Raw genomic sequence first — 18254 nt, 5'->3', positions numbered from 1 at the left:
CAACAAAGAAGTGCTTTTAAATATTCAATTCTAATTCAGTCAATATGCGGACATTTAGTAGTTCCCGTTTCATCCATTCAAAGTTAATGTAAGTCATAAATCAAAACCAAGAACTAAACGCGCTTATACAACTAAACTGCTCAGCTTTAGATAACTGCTATCGATTACCCCCAACGGATCTTGTGTTCTTAAATATATTTTGGCACAGAACTCTTACCTTTTCCCACTGCCCATTTCAGCATGAGGCTATCTGTGCGATGCTCGCCTGTGTCCATGCATTCAGTAATGCACTTGAAACAAATTCACAGTCGGCATCCCTATCTCAATATCATGCTGGGTAATGTCCCTGCCATCAGCAGACTTAACTGGTACACAGAAAGAAAACTTAAGTTTTCTGCTCCACAACTTCTATGAGTGTTTAACAATTTGTTGTAGTCTTTAAACGTTTTTTGGCTGTGTACCTGACTCGCCTGGCTTGTGACCCAAGACGCGCCTGATAAGCGAAATTGATTTTCGCAATTATTTTTAGCATATCTCGGAAAATAGCTGGAAAATGTGTCAAGTGACGACGACCTCATAATTTTATGATTAGTTGGAGTGCTTGTTAGTGGGCAGCAGCTCCGCATCCTTCGGCTGATCCACCGACCCCTTCCCACCGGCCGCCTCGATTGTCGGCGAGAATCATCAGAGCGGCGGCATCAGCAACACGTACGCACACTTCTCACACAAGCCACGAATGAAGCTGGGCTTTCGGATGAAAGGATCGAGGTTTTGGCCGGGCCAAAAAGACCGCCGCCGCCGCCGCCATGCCAAGACTCTCTGTGATAAATTGCAATGATAGCAAAAGTACTTGACTGGTAACTCCAACGACCAAACGGCCGTTGCCGAAAATCAGGAAAAATCGAAAAATAAAAATAAAACGAAACATTTTTTGGCAGACGTGTCCCCGCCGCAGAAAGCTGAAAATTAACCGCCGGCAACGGCGCGAGAACGCTTCGTGTTGCATGTAAGCCAGTCAGTCAGCCAGCGGTCGAAAGATGATATATCCAAAAATTCCATATAATGACTGCCGGCTACAGCAGCAATAACGGCAAAGTACACAGGTACAAGTACAAGTACAGGGAACCAAAGTGCATTAGAGGCTGTGGAGCCCAGACATGGGAACTATTTTCACGCTCAGTTGCAATCTGTCAATGCCGTTCGCCACACCGAGTCATGGCAGCAGCAGCAGCGGCGGCAGCAGCGATACAACAGCAACACCAAGAGCAACTGCAACAGGCACGACACCTCTCTGTGGCCTGTTGGTGTTGCTGCAACGCCCCGGCACGCTGGCCACTCAACCTAGCCAACAACCAAGAGGCAACATCCAACAACCGAGCCAGCCAGCCAGGCGCGCTGATATATCAAAGCCAAGCCATCATCATCTTATTAAAGAGTGCCAACTTAATTTGCTTCTCCATGCTGCTAGACAAGTTGTTGCCGGTGTGTTCTATTCTGGCCTGCTGTTGCTGGTGTTGCACGTCGTGGTGTTTGCTGCGGTCCACCGGTCAAGGTGTTGCTGAGGGGCGTTGCAGCAGACAGTTAGAAATGGAAAAGACAGGTCTAATTCTGGCATCAATAAGCCGAAGCTGCAATATCCTTGCCGAATAAGGGAATTATTGGAGCGGTGTAAATCGAATTATGCGATTTGCTGGGATCTGTTAAATTTGATTAAGAGCTCAATGGGCTCTGAATTAAGTTAAGGCAAATTACGAGGATTAAATAGCTCACTATTGCGTAGCTCTGTACATTTTTATGCCCTCTTCTGTTGTGCGTGTGCCCGCAAAAGGAGTGGAATTTGAAACCGCAATCCCGGGTTCTTTGGGGCCAAGACCACTCCATCCACCCACCAGCAGTTCACTCAACACCTTTTGGGCTGCCGCGGCTCAAAGCTATAATTAATAGATTATCATCGACAACATTTTAAATTCGCATTAAACTCGCCAGCGCGCCAAATTGCAGCGCCAAAGTGGAAAATGGCAAACTATTTTCTAGCAATTTTTTCTCCGGCTTCGTTATGTTGGCCATATTTTGCTTGCACCTCTTTTGCCAGCTTTTGGCTGGGTAGCATTTTCCAGCTCAGCATTATTCTTTTGACTGCTGTTCGCTTTGGTCACATACGCGGAAGTGATTTTTCCACTCCAATGACGTCGTCATTCTCGTTGTTGCCGCCTGATGTTGCTGCTGCAACAGCAACAGGTTGTTCTTGGGGGAGTCCGCTGATGATGTTGGCTCACGTGCTGCGACTCGAACAGCACAACTTCTGCCTTTTGTAATCCCCTGGCTGGATTTGCTATTGATAGACAAGATCGATGTGGTGCCATGCTATTGCCATTGCTTGTTAGTTAGTCAGTGGGCCTTTGATGGTGGAAAATGTTTTTGTGGCTACGCCCTTGCATCGAATTCCGCTTAGTTGCGGTCATTTATGTGTGAAATGGAAACGGGTATCTCCACAGGATGTCCTATTGCCATTCCGATTCCAAGACCCCGAGGCGTTGACTTTCCGCACGAGCTGTGCCGGCTCAATATTTGCTGAAGAAATTAACGTGATTGGGCTCATTAGGCAGTCGGCTTATTTAGCCTGGGCACATAAAAAAGCGTTTCGTGTTTAATAAGCAAATATCATCACCTCGCCGAGGTGCATAAGCATATTAAGTTTTGCAAAAGAAAAGAAAAACGGGGAAAAATGCTGAAACCATCTCACCATTCAACATTCTGTCATCTGCCTGGTCATACAAAGCAATCAGCAAAGAAAACAATGCCCAACGGAAGATGATGACGGTGCCGATGACTTGGGTAAATATAAGTTTTCAAGATCAATGTTTATTTACCCAGCGTAGGGCCAAAAACTGCATTATTGGCAGCATATTCCGGCGGGGAAATCTGGCCAAGGGGTAAACAAACAATGAGCAGCCAGCTTTGGGACACGCAATTGCAATTAATGGTAACCGAAAACCGATGGGAGATGAGACGCCATCGAGTGTGTGCGGAAGGCGTCGACGCTGCACGCACACACACGTAGATTGACCGAAAGTGCACTCGGAAAAATAAGGAATATTTTATAAATAAAATGCTACCAAATATCCCAAAAGATGTATTAACTCTGATTCTCAAAATCTTTTCAAAAAATACTCATTATACCTCTCCGAAATGCAAGTAGGCAATCGCCTATTCATGCCCACTTTTTCCCAGTGTAAGAGGCTTAAGTGATGCAGCCGAGTTGGAGTTGGCTCAAGTGCCTTGGCGACGCGTTGTGGGCGCTGGACGAGAGAATTAAGACGTCAAGCCACGTCAATTGCCGCTGGACCTGGTCCAAAGGCTTCGGCGTAAAATGTCTATGATATACAAACAACGGCTTTGATGACGCTGTTGCTGATGATGATGAGTGTCACGAAGGCAAGTTCAATGGCCAAGGATACGGCGTAGAAACCTGCCAAACAATGGCCAACAATTGCGTGCCACATGCAGCAGCAGCAGCAGCAGCCGCAGCAACTGCAACTGCATCAATATGAGATGCTGATTAGGCTGCTGGTCAGCCAGGGTTTCAAGTCGCAGTCGAAGACACAAACACGCATGCCCATAAAACGTTAAATGCATATTGGAAAAAATAATGATGACAGTTGTCTAACTAAGCCAGACAGTCAGGCAATACAATACCCAACAGCAGCAGCAACAATTGCACTCGCAGCAAGACACTTAACAAATTAAGATGCTACAACGGCCGGGCAGCTCCAGCGACACTGATCAACAAAGAAAAGGGTTTGAATAAATCTAATACAACTTACGAAATAAAAATGCAAAAGATTAAGGTAGCAAAAGAGGGGAGGCCATTTAACCATCTTCATATTTTTGCATTTAGCACATGCATTGCATATATGGAAATGCATATTGCATATGCACAGCTCGTTTGTAATATAATCCGACCACATTTTCTCCTTGTGTACGAGCTTGCTACTTGTTTGCAACTCACACGCCTTGGCATTAACTCAACTTACAAGAGTGCATGCGGTTCTAAGTCGCTGTTGTTCAGTGTAATTGAAGCTGAAATTGCCTGCACCAAAGACACTAGAATAACAAGATGCGTAACGGCCATACATTCGTTTGGCACTATGCAGCCACTTTTTTGGTGAAGGCCAAATTTGCTCTCTTTTCGCTCGCTCACGCTGAGAGCGTAAGAAATGTAAAAATAGAATTTGCTTGCTTGTGTGAGTAAAAACAAGAGACGAGAACACGTATATGTGTGCGTGTTGTGCTAGAAGACGATTTTCGGGCCGAAATCAATTCTGATCGAAGAAACGAATTTACATATTTGGAGTTGTGGCCAATTTCGTAGCAATATGATGAAATAAAATAAAAATTCCCTGACTATTATAATAATTATTATAATAATAATTAAAGCAAATATAAAGGAAATTATTATAACTACTGTAATTTGAAACATAAATTTTCCAAAAAGAAGACATAACATTGAGAAATAAATATTTCATAAAAATAATAATTATTTTTTAATTTCATAAAAAAATAATAATTTTATTAATAAATAATAAAAATAATAATTTTATTAATAAATAATAAAAATAATAATATTTCATAATAATATTTCATAAAAAATAATAATACGTAGTAGAAAATAAAAATTAATAAAATAAATAAAAATATGAAAACAGTTCGTTGCAAAAGTCATATCGTCAGGCACGAAGTGCGGACACAAGCACTCAACAATCATTGCCTTATTAATTTTTCTCACGCCGCAAGCTGAATACCCTAATGACAAGTATTCTAATATAAAGTCATTTTCGAAATTTATTTTGTGATGTACATAGATTCGTCTATTACTATTTCTAAGCTTTATTTAAATAATAATAACGTTGAGGCAATGCAAAACAAGAATTTTTCGCATGGTGCCAATTGATAAAAAATAATATAGATTTAAAGTCAACGAACTTCTAAGGTGAAGGGCATATTTTGTCAAATTTACAATACATGAGCATACGTGTGCACACATACAGTTGTATGCTATCACTGTATGCGTAGAAAAGAGCTGTTTGCTGTAGCGCTCTCCGCTCTTTCTCTCTCGAACAAAAACTAAAGAGAGCCTGGAGCCACCTCTAGAGCCACGGCCAAAAAATCGCGTGCCAAAAATTTGTATGGCCGTTACGCATCTTGTTATTCTAGTGTCTTTGCCTGCACCTTATGTCACATTACGACAACGTTGACAATGCTGAGATGCCGGGATGCTGAGAATTGGGTCAGTTGGGGCTCATGTCAAGGTGTTGTTGCTGCTGCTGCTGCTGTTGCAAGTTGCAAGTTGCATTTGGCACAGCCTGCTGACGGAGCTGTCATTGCGGAGCGACAGGCGAGTAAGCTGCATCTTAATGGCTGAAAGACAAGCGAACATGGCAAACAAACACAGCACAAACGCAGCAGATGAAAGTTGTGTGCAAACAATTGCAATTGTCTCATTAGCGTGACAGAACAAGGCGCCTCCCACTCGATTGCCAGATGCATTTGCAGGTCGTAATTAATTTGCGTCTCGTAATGATTTCTCTACATTGTTTCTCGCACAGACCAGCCGCATTTGCATAATTGTGTCGCACGGTTCAGGGCTGTCGGATGTGGATGTTAAAATACCCAGCACCGATCCACATGCATTCTACATACAATATACTACTAGTATGTGGGTGTTGAAAACGACAGCTATTTCGAGCCCGTAGCGCTATCTAGCCCGGCTAATTTCGCCATTGCCACTCGCAACTAGCCACGATTAATCAAGCCCGGCCGAAACAACAACAGCAGTCTGCGGCATATTGCGCCTGTAGCCGCGGATTACTCACATGGACCGCGCCCACAGTCCCCTAGTCACCACTACTCGAATCCCAATCATCTGGGCAAAAAACAAATGCTATGCCTATCAGCCAGCACTGTTTATTTTCCTTTGGCTCTTTGGGTCTGTGGGCCTGCTTTTCGCAGCATTTCGCATTCGCACTGTAATTGATCATGTTTGCGGCCGAATGGTATCCGTATCTAACAATTGAGCTCGTAAATTTGCCGCTTGGCCAACAGGAAGTTATGGCTTGAAAATTCGCTGCTTTTCGTACTTTGCATATGACCATTAGCCTGTTTACGCTGTTTACCCGGCGATATAATCTATTTGCTTTCCCAAAATGAATTGCCCATTAATAACGCAATCAAATTCAGTTGAGCAACTGTTTGGTAGTTTGAAAATGCTCGGAATTTATATTTTTTTATTGGTAATGTTTATGGACTTAAAATGGCTTGAACATGTTTTGTTCACCAACTAAAATTCTCTTACACAAAACTGATTGCAGCTCAAAGAAGTCATATTTATTTAATTTTTACATACAAATAAATAGGGAATTCTATAGATTTCCTAGACTCATTATTATTCAAAACTCAACGTTGGATTGAAAGGTAATGAGAGAGCAACTGCCAGAAATGCATTTTACATTAAGTTGCTCTGAATTTAAATTAACTGCACTATATAATTTTGCGATTTCATGCCGTTTTGCTTCGCAGTAAATAAATTGCACCGCTAACCAGTTTCATATTGGCGCCCACCGTCAATTGCAATTGCAACTGCAATTGTACCACCATGAAAGGGGGCGGTGGGGCGTGGCCGGCCATCTGCATACGCGGCCCACATGTGGCATGCGTGATATATATTTTCAATTAGCTAGCAGCATTTCGCAGCAAAAACTAGTTTTGTTTAAGTCGATTTTTCGCCAGCCCGCAATTAATTTTGGCTTAATTTGAATGGGCAACTTTTTGCGTTCGCTGCACTTCAGCGTTTTCCCCTGGCCAAAAAGAGATGCGGCGCCTGAAACGCTTTTGTTTTCGTTTTGATTTCCATTTCGGCTTCGGGTTTTTTGTCTTTGGCATCATTGAAACACCTTTGTGCTGATTTATGAACTTTCGTGCGCAGCAACAATAAATTAATACATCGAGCGGCAAAAGTGAATGCAAATAGTTTCAGCACTTTGACTCATTAACACGACGGGGAGTTTTCATTAGCTGTATGAAATATGAAATCGCTTCCAGACCATTACAATCTCCAGTACTGAAGGTGTGGTTCGGCTGGGGAACTTTTTTAATAATAATTATTATTATAACGAAATGACCCAGTTTCGGGATAGTTGAAAAGATTACTTAATACCAGGCGAGAGCACTAATTATTGAAGGTGGGGTGCCATTTGGGCCGAAAAAAGTAAACGGGAAACGGCATTTATGCACCTTTTCCACGGCTCTAATCCAATCAAGGGATTTCGCCTCTCAGCTGGGCATTGGAATTTTCGCAGATGCGAAATGCCAATGCACACACAAGAGATTTTCACACTTGAACTTCGCTCGCACTCTCGACAAAAGGAAAACGGATTTTCACGCTCGGCATTTGTCCTGTTCGGTTTGGGAATTCGTTCCATGATGTTCCAGTGTTCGACACGCATTTCAAATTGGGATTTTGAGCGAGACGAAATTTTTTGGCAGGCCAGTTGGCCAAAAGCGAAGGTGAACAGCGAGCATAATTTCCAAGCTGCCAGCTGCATTGGCCTGAAGGAAAATGTAGTGGATACGATAGGCGACAAATCAAACAGGCTGAGAGATTCGCCGACTCGTGTTTTCACAACTAATGAACTACTATTTGATGCGTCTTTGTAGGGCCGAGATTTACGCTCTTTTAATTAGCCCCATCTGTCCATCATGCTGCGCTTTTGCTTAATACTTAACCTGGTTTTACTTTTAATTAAAAGGGCCAGCAACAACTGGCAACAAGCGGCGTTAAATTCGAGTCCATAAAAGCCAAAGAAAGTGTTGAGCTGGGGTTTTGAATTAGGGTTACGGATTGGGAGATGGCTGCTGGGACCGCCCAGCTGCTTATCGACAGCGATAATGTTAATGATGGCTTTAAAATGATTTTACATCCATTCGAGATGTGCCTACAAGTTTGTCTGCAATTGTGTGGCTGCTCGTTAAACTTGGATTTGATTTTAATTTTATGACAAGTTTTACTTTCCGCCGTGCGTGAATGTTGTTCGTCCGATCGAGATGCGAGTGGAGTGTTAAAAGTAAGACAACTTATTTGATAAGAATCGAACGACAAGCGAAAGCACTTTAACAGATAGCATCCACCGATGGAAGTTAGATAATCCGGAGTAGCTGTGAGTGATGCAATTTGACGGACTCCGTGGAACTCCTTGGCTTAGAATGGCCCGCCCCACTGCAGTTTTTCCACTGCATTCCGGCCAAAAATGGAAAAACCTCGCCCATATCCATTTTCCCATTCACCGACCGCTAATGTGCTGTAATCCAAAGCTAAGGCGCTTTGAAAATCAATTACAAATGTCAGTCATTCTCTTTATTGTGCTGAATGGCTTGGCATGACAGTTTGGAGCGACAGTTTCGGTCGGGCAACTGGGCTAATTCCCCAGCCAGACGTAGGTATTTTACCAATTGCATTGCTTGCATTCGAGGTGTGTGTGTGTGCTTGGCTTATGACTGATTGCTTGACCTCAGAGTGACACCATCGATGAGAACTAGGGCCACACAGGGCCAAGTTCATTTATCAAGCCAACTAAAGTCGTCTGCCTGACTATGACTTCCAATAAACAACAATTAATCAATTTGTAAATAATATTTCTGCGCCTACGCACAGACTTGGGGAGCTGGATGTTGATGTGGATCGGGATATACTCGGGATACTCTTTTCAGCAGTTCATCAATTAGGCGGCGGCGATGGCGGCTCCACTGGCAACATGTGCGCCTGATTGGGCCAACTCCAACGGCGCCAGTGCAGCCCCACTCGGCTCGTTAGTTTTCCCTCATTTTTCATAATGCACTGGGGCAGAGAGTCCGGAAAGCCGAATGCCAAAACTTACGACTTCCGCTCGCAATTGATGGCCAGTCATTCGTAGTTGGAGTTGGAGTTGAAGCTGGTGCTGGACTGTTACCATTGCCAATGCCAGAAGTCAACTTAATTAATTTTTGCCCCGGCAGCGCCGCCCTGTGCCCTCAACCACTCCAACCGCATCCATTTCGATTCCAGTTACTATGTGGCATGCCAAGGCCAAGAGGCCAGAACAACTCCTCCGCACTGGAACAAAATAATGTACATTTATAAATGTAAAGTTATGCATTTATATGTGGTATGCTTCATTTTCACATCAACTATATTTCTGTATATTAACTCATAAGAAAGTAAAGTTTATTGGTTTACTAATCAGTTTTTAAGCTTAAAGCACAATCCATTTTCACTTTACTCCCCATTTCTCCTAGTGCAACTACCAGCGATTCCCGTAAGACACACAGGAAGTGCAGGCGTTTGGAGTTGCTGCTGCTGCTTTTCTTTATCTGGTTATTGCTGCTGCAGGAGCTGCATAAGCCGCGGCTGCAGCATGCGGCAGGTGTTGCAGATATCTCTGATTAAATGGCGTACGCCAAATCATGGCCAAAAGCGTTCAACGCAATCGTTGTTAGGCGCACATTAAACCATGCTTCAATTGCCCGGCGAAGGCTGGGGTTACTCTGGTCCACATCTGGGGAGGGGAATTCTAAGTGAAACTCGAGCTGCTCTCGTAATCGCCGAGGGGATACTGGTGGCCAGCAAACGGGAAGTCTGATTAACATTCAAGGGTGGGGCAGGAGCTGGCTATAAACCGCGAATTTGAGTAGCCGGCGATGAGAGATTATGGCCAGAGTTTCCTATCGATGGAGCAGAGAGTTTAGGAAAGGTGGAAAATTCCAGGGGCTTACTTGAGTGGATTGACTTGCTGGCAAACCCTGAAATATACAGCTTGCTCATAATATCATAACGCGGAAGCGGCAATTATGAATCTCTAATGCTTTAACAATAGCTTTAAAAAATTGTGACGCCTGTGATTGAAACTGAGAAAAGGTGAACAATTATAGGAATTCATAGATTAACTGCGGCCACCCAGTTTAAATATTTCTTAGAACAATTCAGAAGACCACTCTAGAAATGGTTAAATTTCGACAGCAAACTACAGAAGTGATTGAAACCTGCTTTGATGGTCCGACATACATCGTCTCTCCCTTTCCCTTTTGCTCCAGGCTTCAATTTTCCCTGTTTTTTAGTCATCTTGGGCATCTTCCCCAGACCGCTTGACGTCTCTTTGGCCCAGCTGGATTCAGTGCACCACCCCGGTGGTGCTGCTTCACTGTGGTGCATGCTTAATATGTGGTCGCTGCCATCGCCCACACAGTGAGTCGCATCCCACTTGTAGGAGCTGCCAAAAGTCACACATTTTCGTAACGAATCGGCAATTAGTAATGCCGGAGGAGACATCTATACGCCCATATCCTCGGGATCTTTTGCTTTTCGACTACTGTCATCGATGTCAGCCGCTGGGAAGATGAATGGCCCGCTCGATCGATGATGTCGACCTACCGCAAGTATATATTGCTGAAAGAGGAAAATCTGGAGAATAAAGCCGGAAGATGTTCGGCCGGCGTGTGAACCGTGTAACAAGTGTAGCAAATTTCCCGGCGAAACGAGCGGCAAAAAATGTGACACGAATTAGTAACGCCTCGGATCCGCATTCTCTGTTCCTGGGTCGGGATTTTGGGACTCTTCTCTATTCGCTCCTGTGGTGCGTGGGTGCCTTCTTTTATTTCATCTTTTTTTTTTGGACTCCGTCTGATGGTGCCGTCGGCGTTGTCTTTGGTGATTGTGAAACACTTTCATCACTTGGCCCGGCAAATGCATGTCATCCAGACCGACTCGTCGGTGGGCGTTTGTTTTAATAGCTCCGCTCTTGTCATCTTTCTTTGACTCTCAACTCTTGGCACTGCCGACACTCGGAGCCCACACACGTTTTGCACCGATCTCATACATAAGTTATGAGCAGGATTCAAAGGTTTTGGCTCGAATGCCGATGCATTGTGCACACTTGCAAATTGGCTGCACTGCATTAGGTCCAAATGGCATTGATTATGGTCAATAAATGGGGAATAGCGATTGGGTCAGTGCTTGTCGCTTTACCATGGCTATAAAATTGAATAATATTTCCATGGACCAATCCGCATTTTAAGTTAGATGTTAGCCATAAATATATAACACAACAACCGTGTTCGAGCTTTCTATGTTCTCTCCCTTTCAATTTTCAGAGGGGCTATTTGGCTTGGAATGCAGGTGCTAATTTGTGTACTCCTTGAGCTGAAGAAAGTGATTCATTCAGACAGATGTCGAGTACCCTTCGACTTGCTCAATACGCAAACTCTGCACAATGACACAGATTTTCATTTTCATTAGCCCCCCGAGTGAACTGGACCTGATGAAACGCTCTGCTCTGTTCTGCCGGGCTTAGTTCTGGCCTGGTGAGATTGACTGACTGACCGAATTCTCCTTGCTCCTTGCTCCATGTTATGCAATGACTGATTAGAGCTCAGGGGCAGCAACAACGTAACGAACACCATCAGCCAGTGGGCAACGGCCAACGGTCCCACATCCCAGTATCCAAGCGTCCCAACTTTCCACCGGGAGGCGGCGAGTGACAGCCCGGATCTGAGCCAGCGTTGATAAAAGAAAAGGCAGCAGGCAAAACCACAATACTGACTGCCCGCAATGAGAGAGCTGGCTCCCTGAAAACCCAATGCACAGAAAACAATGTTTGTCAAGTATCTCTAATATCCATTAAGATATCAACAACATTGCTAATGATTTATATATAAGTATCTGAAAAGAATTCAAAAAAGTTACCTATCAGAATCAGTCATTATTACACTCAACTAATTAGGCGTTTTTTCCCGCAGTGCATGGAAACTGCAGCTTGGACTTGGTCGTGGCCGTGCCAACATTGCACTTGATTAGTGGAAGCACCGGCAGCAACAAAAACAACGGTGATGGAGCGGATGCTGATCTGCGTGGGTCTGGAATGGGGCCGCTGGTAAGACCATGATTGGAATGGGAGGGGGTTGTGCGGGGGCGGTTCGGGGCCGGGCGGCCAAATCTGGTTACTTGCCAGCTTTCGGCTCCGCTTGCTTTCGCATGCGTTTCATTATGTCAAACAGTCAATCATGCAAAACAGTTTCGGCTACCGACATCCATTTGGGCGCACAATTGTCTACCATACGGTGGGTCCAATTAACCTGTAGTGAATATACAATTTTTCGTTAAATCTGTCCAACTAAGAAACACCTTGAAATACATTTTTCTTTTGAAATTTTGTATAGTGTATTTCTGTGAGCTGGAGCAAACACACTGGCTTCCTAAAAAGCAGTGAAAGTCCACAATAATCCCACTGTACATCTCCAATGACCGACTAGATGGGCAGAGACTCCTGCAGTGGGCCAAACCAACATCATCAGGATCCGAAGCAGGGGCTAGCATGTTAAGCATATGCAAAGTCGAGCACCAAAATGCAATGCTTTTTGAACTGCTCTGATTCTGCAACGATGGACCACACACGGGCACACACTCGGCAGGGATTTCCTTTGCCGATTTTCCGTTTGGCAATTGAGCGAAAACAAATGCACGTGGAGGAGGGCAGAAGAAAAAAGGGGCCGCCTCGCCGAAACACTTTAAGGCATCGCAAGTGCGGCAAATGAGTTTCAAATGAAAACAAATCGACCGACACATAACAAAGCCTCAAAGGCGGTGGCAATCAAGGAGCAGGGAGCAGCCAGGATCAAAAGGAGCGGCTGATGCAAAGTGCAGGAGATGAGACGTAACTGCCGCTTAGCTGTGGGCCAGCACACAAAAAAATTGCACAAACAATAGGAGCAATGGCCCTAATAGGACAGCGGTAACAGGAGGTCCTGTTCAGGTGACAATAGCGACTAAGGCGACATTTTCCCAAGGCTTTAGACCCCATTGTTCGATTTGGAAGCCACACGCATGGCCCAAACGATGACGTTGACAATAATTTCGGCTTGGGAATCGTATTAAGGTGTGTTTGTCAACCGGCCCCTTCGTGTGTGGCTACAATTAGAGATCTTTGGGTAACTCGCCGCTGGACCTTAGCAAATTAGTTAATAAAGGTGGGAAGACAACTGTCATGTTGTATTTATATATACTTTATAGACCTGTTCCGCCCACTTTGATGCTCGCCGCCCAATGAGTGTGCGAATCTGAAGGGCCGGCTTCTTTGAAGTTCTGTGCGGTTCTTTCAATATTTTGACAGCCACAACAATCGCATCAGAAGATTGCAACCTATTCACAGCGAAGGCGTTCCCACGTTACTCCAAAGAAAGTTGGTAAGTAAGGGGCTCCAATCATAATTATTACACATTTTTGCCTTAGAAAAGAATCCCTGCTTGGGGCGCTTTGTCCCCACTCGCTGTTAAGTTTACTGTTACGGGTATCATTTTTATTAATTACCCAAAGAGGTGCCTAATTACGCTGGTCCAAAAAGGAAAAAGAAAATATATATAAATAAAGCGAAAAGGCAAAGGCCAACAGCTGTTGTCCAAAGCTCAAACTGAGCCCTTGGCTTCATGGCCACATTGACGCGTTCACACCTCGCAAAAAAAAAAGAAACATAAATTACAAAAAACACAAAGGGAAGCCTAAAGCTGTTCACAGAGCGAGACGGAGCAGTTTAATAAATATTTTAATATCAAAATTGCAGCTGCTAAAGAGGGTGACGCCCCCAGAAGGGCGGGGAGCAAGATTAAGGCCATGTCCTGGCACTGAATGTTGTGTAAGTCCACCTGCACACTTCACAGCGTGAACCGCCGCTAATTTTACCATTCTTGATTTTGCACGCTTGTGATTTTATTGCCGTGAAATTGCCAATAATTATGAGCGAGTTGGCGCTGGTTGGTAACTTCATGCGTTAATCAGGTTTGCGGCCCATCTTTAAGTTGGATTGTATCGGTCTAATCGGTGGGGCATATTCAGAGCAACGGGGAAACTGCGAATGCCAATTTCACGAGCTTGTGGAAAACTGGAAAAAAAGTCTTCTCATTATGCGACGCGGCTTTTGGCAGTTGTTCGCTTCTTTAAGCCGCTTGGCCAAAACTTCATGGCAACTTTAATTTGGGTGCCTTTTTCCTTCTATCTCAAACGGATTTACCCCGGTTTTCATCCTCTTTTCCGGACTTGTTGCTACTCTGTGTTTGGCACAAATTGGCGTAAGCCCGCACAAAACGTTTTTCATCATCATGGCAAAAGTTTTCCGACTCTGCTTTCCGCGCTTTTGTCACAAGTTGCACTTTTGCATGCAGTTCTTTATCCCCAGAATTTCCATTCCCTTCTCGTCAAGCGCGAGTAATTGCATTGCATGTTGCGCTGCATTAAACATTTAATAATTTCACTTTACTCCATTTTTTGGAATCGCCTTTGGCTTGGTCGTTGCCACAGAAAGTCGTTATCATTTGCAGGATAAAACTGGTTCACAAATGAGCGAAGCGGAATGTGTAATATTTTTAGTTTATTGCAACTACTTTGTCTGTTACGCTACAAAGTAGCTCGAAATGAATGAGATAAACGCTTTTTACAATCAAGGAATATATGTATATGTATTTTAGGGCTTATTTAGTTAGTACCTTCAAATTCTTGTTCCTTTGTAAATCTGAGTAGCTGCAACGGAAGCCTCTCAGTCTGACTACGACTTCTCTGCACCGGATTCACAGTGAATCACTTTACATCACTTCCTGTCCACCGTCCCTTCTCCGTCCCCCAAAACGAGATTCCCATTTCGGCACGCTTATTAACAATGGCCGGCATTAATTTCTGACTTCTGCCTTCGGACTTCGGACCACGTGACATTTGTCTTAGCTGGCTGAGCCGGCAGCGGGCATTTAGCCACGCTTTTTGTTGCCAAAGGATAATGGCTGTCCACCCGGCTACCAGGTGGGTGCACTAAGTGCTGCTCAAGGTGAGATTCCGCAGCGCTGCCCCTCCCTCAGATCGACCATCCCATCCCATTGCATCCCGTCATAATTTGCTGTGACTAACTGCGCTTTGTGCGCGTGCAGCGGCAAACTGGACACACGTACCGCGATTGGCCACGCATGCGCAGGGTCCACTGTCCCGATATCCGAGTCCCGCGTCCAGATTCCCACTTCCATGGGCCTAGTTAGTAGTTGGGAAATGTCAACTGCCGGCTGGATGTCCAATTTGGCACGCTCCGAGCTGCCAGTGCAATCAACTTAATGGCATGTCATAAAATGCAATTTCAAGGCTTCTGCCTCCGTTTCGGTAGTCCTTCGACTTCTGCTGAATCTTTTGTGTGCTGACTTCGGGGAATTTCGGACTACCGCTGATCATACATTGCCAATATTTTGGCCCAAACAGAGTGTCAAGCTGCGCCAAACTGTCTCGAAGGACCCAGAACTCTCTCCTTTTGAAGAGATTCTAGCTCGTGCTGCGTGCCATCCTGGAACTTGTTTTGTTTGCGAATTAGTCGGAAGCTAACAGTTGTTTATAGTGTTTAAATAGTCTGCGGTTTTCGCTCAGTCTCAGCTGTCACCCGAAACAATAAGATGCATCTGTTCGGTAGTGAAATATTCCCCAGCTGCTGCTGTGGTAGCATGCGATCACGCCCTTGAGGAATCCACAAACTCAAATGCATATATTCAGTAAAAACACTAAGGTTCTAAAATTTTAAAGGACGAGTAGTTTCGGAGAATCGTTAGTTGTTAGTTAGCCTTCTCAGCTGTTTAAATGACTCATTGTTTTAGCTTCGCAATTATTTATTGCTTAGAAAATTAAGCACTACATATATATATACTGAAAAATCAGTATTTTGGCCAAAACAATCGATTTTGCGGTTCAAATCTTAAATGTCATACATTACTAAGTTAGTAATCAAACTTTTAATCGATTGGCATTTAAGTTTGGGAGTAAAATTTTTTCTCAATTTTTCGCAAAATTTTATGATGTATCCCCTTATAAAAAATGAAAAAAAAAACATTTTTTTTTTAAATCAAGAAAATGATTTGGGTGACTAGCTGTGGCCATTAGCTTTTAAAAAAAGTTATTTCCTTGCGATTTTGAGGTTTTTCAGCCAAGCTATGACAAAAACTCTCAAAAAAATCCTCCTCCAGTTTACATAAATTTTAGTTACATCTTCATGTTCTTTATTTAAATCCGACTTGTCTAGAAGACCTAAATCTGTGGCCAGCTGAAATTGAATGTAGAGCAGATGTGGCAGGCTATTTTGCATTCAGGTCAATAGCCAACAATTGCACCTAATTGGGCCAACGAACGCACTCGACTCCAGAGTCCAGAGGCTGGGCTATTCTAAGCTGCTCTAAGTAGTGCACTTGGAAAATTGAATATTAATGCCCGGATTCCACTTGAGGTGGCCGGCAATTGCGTCCGAGGCATGCAACAAATTACAGACAAGCCCCTCTGTTCTTCTGTTCCTCCCAAAACGCAATTGAGCGAGCAATTTTGCGTTGCAAGACGCATTCACATTCGCCACGCCACACAGTCATGATCGGATTCGGATCGGATCAGAGCCCCGGGGCAGCTGAAGATCACCGGACATAAAGAACTCGCCTGAGCTGAGCTGGTCTGAGCCAAAAAGGACATTTCATTAGCACTTTGGCGTCTTCTACGCATCGCACAGTGGAAGTCTTCAGTCGAGCGTTGAAAATTCGGGTTCGTCACAAGCGATTTGCTCTTTTCACAATTTCCTCATCCTCATCCAGCCAGTAGGTCCTCGTGTGCGTCCCCTGACATCCCTAGTCCCGCCATGCCACACCATACCATGCTATTTCATCCCGGTAAATGTGTGTCAACCTCGTAAATCCTGTTTGAAATTAAGCGCGCTGCAGGCAGGCGGCCTGTAACGAATTTCTTATTTGATTTTGTGCATACTTTGTCACTTACAATGTGTTAACTTATGTAGGAAAAACAAATTTTCCCCGTTTCGCAACGCTTTTCGATTTTCAAATGCTCTTTAGCCCCTGTTCCCTGTTCCCCCGCCCTCACCCGGGGCAGATGTGTCATGCCAACCTTATTTCAATGGGTCACTAACAAGGTGTGCTAGCGATCTTATAGGGGATCTCTATATGAGGGGGGAGTCTAAACTGGAATACTAATCATCGGAATGGTTCACTGCAGCGCAACGAAATGCGTTTATGGGGCAAGTAAAAATGCGATTTGTGGTTCATTTGTTGGATCGAATTTGGAAGCTAAATGTCTCTGCTTCTTGATGAATAGAATATGGTACGTCGCCGATAATATAGTTTTAAACGCATTCACACTACTCCTTAGTTGGAACAAGGTACATTACTAAATACTTAACAGTAGTGGACGCAGATCCCGTCTCGCCTCGGAATATTTATCCAAAGGACATTCAAGCATCTTGAGTCAGACAATAATCAGTTTGGTTAGGATCTTAAGACGAGGGTGCCGCCTGCAGTGTGCCGTGAATAATTGAGATCTCTCAAAACAGAAGCTCAGACATAGCTAACTCAAAAGTCTTAAGCAAATAAACATTGTACGTTGGAGTATTAATGAGACTCCTGTTAATCCAGAGGAGAGGAACCGTGATGCGGTAGGTCATACTCATCGCAGACATGGACAATAACCCAAAAACCTATTGCCCTCACACCCAGGTCCTAAACACAAACATATTGCTGCAGCCCAGAAAAAAAAAAGAAAAATAGAATCGAAAGAGCAAAAACAAGCGGTTCTCAGGAGTCCTTGCAGCAGAACTACAAGGAGTGTAGTACCAACAGTAACCACACCACAGTGGCCCAAAAACACATATGGCCAACACACAGGTACACGGCTGGGTGCACAGCATCAATTGTAAAAGGATTAGGGCTTAATTTGAAATGCGCATTCATTTGCACTCCGCTCTATTCCATTCTGGCCAACGCTGGGAGCTATCCAACTCATCCCATCCCCATGGCCATACCCATTCCGTGTCCTTCTATATCCTCATCGCTGTAAGCGGATTTCTGGGTGCAGCTTGTTTTTTGCTGTCCCATTTGTTTGTTGTTAGTTTGGCTTTTCTATTTTCTCGATTTTTTGTGTGCGGCTCTCATTAGTTTCCAAATAGCCGCATTAATAGGCAAAGGGATATATAGAGTGGGTATTGCTCAATTTGTGGCACTAAGCCCCTTTTCAGCTGTCCTTTGTTATTGCAGCAGCTCCTTTCTCCGCCGATGATTACCCGAAAGTGTGGGCTTCTGGCCAGGTGGAAAACGCACTGTGGCCTGACTACTTTTCCTCAGACAGTTGAAATTATTAAATATTCCTCTGGACACAATCACTGCTAACT

The sequence above is a fragment of the Drosophila mauritiana genome, chromosome 2R (genome assembly GCF_004382145.1).
Source record: "Drosophila mauritiana strain mau12 chromosome 2R, ASM438214v1, whole genome shotgun sequence".
NCBI classification, from domain to species: Eukaryota; Metazoa; Arthropoda; class Insecta; order Diptera; family Drosophilidae; genus Drosophila; species Drosophila mauritiana.
The sequence above is the reverse complement of the archived record's forward strand: the minus strand, read 5'-3'. Positions refer to the sequence as shown.